A 3550-nucleotide genomic window follows, 5' to 3' on the forward strand; every position below is an offset into this window, starting at 1 on the left:
AGGGAAGTTTTTTAGGAAAAAAAAGAAGGTAGAAGGAGAAGAGAAAGTTGAAGAGCCAATTATAGTAGATATGGGTGATCAAGCAGAAAATCCGAAGGCTTTGATGGACTATTCTAAGCCAAAGATTAATGACATTCAGTCTAGCATCATTAGACCAGCCATCGCGGCTAACAATTTTGAGATCAAGTCAAGCATGATCCAGATGATACAGAACTCAGTTCAATTTGGGGGTTCTCCTACCGAAGACCTCAACATGCACATCAGAGATTTCATCGAGATCTGCGACACTTTCAAGTTCAATGGTGTGACTGAAGATGCTATGAAGCTGCGACTCTCCCCATTCTCTTTGAGGGACAAAGCTAAATGCTGGTTACACTCTCTACCAACGGGGTCTATCACAACTTGGGAAGATCTTGCTCAAAAGTTTCTCACTAAATTTTTTCCAATGGCAAAGACTGCAGCAACAAGGAATACTCTTACCCAGTTTGCCCAACAAACTTGAGAATCTCTGTGTAAGGCTTGGGATCGATATAAGGAGATGCTAAGGAAGTGCCCACACTATGGCATGCCTGATTGGATGATTATCAACTATTTCTACAATGGATTGGGTCCTACTTCTAGGCCCATGCTTGATGCAGCATCAGAAGGAGCCTTGTGGGCTAAGAGCTACGATGAAGCTTATGAACTTATTGAACTGATGGCTGCTAATGAGTACCAGAATCTGTTGTGGATATGTTGTGAACTTGATGATTTTATTAACAAAACACCTTAGTAGATTTTACTTAGTGAAAAATGTAGCACTCGACGGATAAGGAATATAGTCCTGACGGATGACTCAATATAGTCCCGACAGATGATGATCAATTATCCATCGAGTAAGTAGCTTGTGTAATAATGAGTCTGTAGCACATTTCTGCATACACCTTGTTTAGATTCTGTAGTAGCACTCAAGGCATGTTGACTTTAATTAGATATGCAGAATAGGTTGATTAATTATACATAGATGATGTCTTGTAATTCTGCATAAATCAAATGAAGTCAAGTGCCAGATAGCTACCCGACGAATAAACAACAATGCCACTCGACGGATGATCAACAAGGTAACCAGACGGATGATCATGTACCCGATGGATAATCAATTCAAACATCAGTTGACAGTGACAACACAGTCACATGTGTCGAGTGTATGCAAAAAGAATGTGGAAGCCTATTCAACTGGATTTAGAGAATAAAGAAGCATTGCCATTTCCATGCTATTATGAAGATATTCAAAGATGCTGGAATAGAGTAATAAAGTAGCCTAGTATTATACTTGATAGGTTTTGTTTTATTATCTTATCTTATTACTTTGTAATCTTTGTGATATATAAACCAAGAAGTAGCAAATAGAACAACAAGAACACTAAGCAAGAAAATTCTCAGAGAAACATTTGTAAGCTGTATTCTTAGCATTTCTCTGTAAACTTAGTTGTTCATATTTGTAAGCAGTTGTAAGCTAATCTGGCTACACAGAGTTCACTTGATATAATATATATCTCTGGTGGATACATTCAAATCCACCAGAAAGTTTTAAAAACTTTTGTTTTTAATTACTTGGGTTCTGATTTTACTAACTTCTCATTCCGCACTTCGCAAATAAAACACTTATAAATTATTAAGATAGAACATTTTGCAATTTGGAAAAAGGTTCAAGAATTCCATTCAACCCCCCTTCTGTAATTCTTGTTGCATTGTTAGGGACTAACAATTGGTATCGGAGCAAGCTCTTGATAAACAAAGAGTTTAAAGATCACAATAAAATAACAAGATGAACAAGAAGGATGTTGGAGTCAAGATTCCTTTTCTGGACAAAGACAATTACCATCACTGGAAGGTAAAGATGCATCTTCATTTACTTTCTCAAGATGAGGTCTATGTAGATTGCATAGAAAGAGGCCCTCATGTACCAATGAGAGTTGCAACTGGAAATGAGCCATTTGTCCCCAAGCCAAGGCATGAATGGTCTGATCCTGATATTGAACAAGTCAGGAAAGATAAGAAGGCCATGAATATCCTGTTCAATGGAGTTCATGGTGACATGTTTGACAACATTATCAACTGAAAAACTGCCAAGGAAGTTTGGGATACAATACAGATTATCTGTGATGGCACTGAACAAGTTAGAGAAAACAAGATGCAGCTACTAATTCAACAATATGAGCACTTTCATAGTGTAGATAGTGAGTCTCTCACTGCCATTTTTAGTAGATTTCAAAAACTACTAAATGCTCTGAAGTTGCATGGAAGGGTCTATCAGACAAAAGACTCCAATCTTAAGTTCTTTAGATCTCTTCCAAAGGAATGGAAACCTATGACAGTCTCATTGAGAAACTCTCAAGATTACAAGGAATTTACTTTGGAGAGACTGTATGGCATCCTGAAAACTTATGAGCTCGAAATTGTCACACCCCCAACTTAAATAGCAAAATAATTATAGCTATTACATCATTTTATTGAGTACTACACAACCAAAATCCAAGATCTTACAGTTTAGGGTTTGGAACAGCCCAACACTACCAACTATTACATCTGATTACAAATACCGAGTCCTCACACAACTATTATTACTTATTCTACCTGGGCTCGAACATAAGCATCAACATCACAGGTCTTACGGGCAGTCTGCTTGAATCTAACCATGGCTGCTAGCTGTAATATCAGGGTAAAGCAAGAAGTGAGCCAAAAGCTCAACAAGTGCTAACAATACAACGCAAAGCATAAATCGAGATATACCTTTAGGAATGACAATGGAATGACATAATCAATGATAATCGAGAGATAAAACTTATGTGAGTTGGCATCATTTTGCTTGCATCAAAACAATTTTAAAATCATTCTTAATCAAAATCATTTTATGACGCTACGGATTACAGCCGGTGATCAGCCGCGAAGTAATCCCGAACCTCGCTGGGTTCTAAAACATTATTGGGAATCCCTAGGCAACTTTTAAGCCTAATATAAGTGTGGAAAGGACTCGCGTCTCAGTCCAGATCCACCATTCAAGAAAACATTTGTCCCCCTTTGGGACTGAAAAATCCACGTTTTAATCATTTTAAAAACTGATGCCGATTTATGACAAAATCTCTTTCGACTGTAATTATTTTTATCAAGGGATTATAGATCAACTTGAAACACTGGAAATATGACACTAAATCTCAGGGCCATGATCTACTAGTCTTTACTATATTAGGGTAATTGAGAGGTTTCCATAAACAAGAACTTAGACAAGGAAATTAAGCCAGGCTATTGGATAAGATGAAAGAGTAATGCCAAACTAGGCTTAAAGCAACGGTTGTAGACAAGATATAGGTATTAGAACATCAAAAGATAGGCATCACTGGTTCCAATAGGATAAAGGTGTTAAAATATAAAGAAAGCGATCATCAGCTCAGTGTATAACAGGGTATCAAGCTTTAGGGTAAGGATAGGGTTATCAAACAATCATGAATGTATTTAAGAAATGATTGGCTTTTAGGTATCAAGATAAAGTTTCTATCGAGGTTATTTCAAG

The sequence above is a fragment of the Apium graveolens genome, chromosome 3 (assembly GCF_009905375.1).
Source record: "Apium graveolens cultivar Ventura chromosome 3, ASM990537v1, whole genome shotgun sequence".
Taxonomy (NCBI): Eukaryota; Viridiplantae; Streptophyta; class Magnoliopsida; order Apiales; family Apiaceae; genus Apium; species Apium graveolens.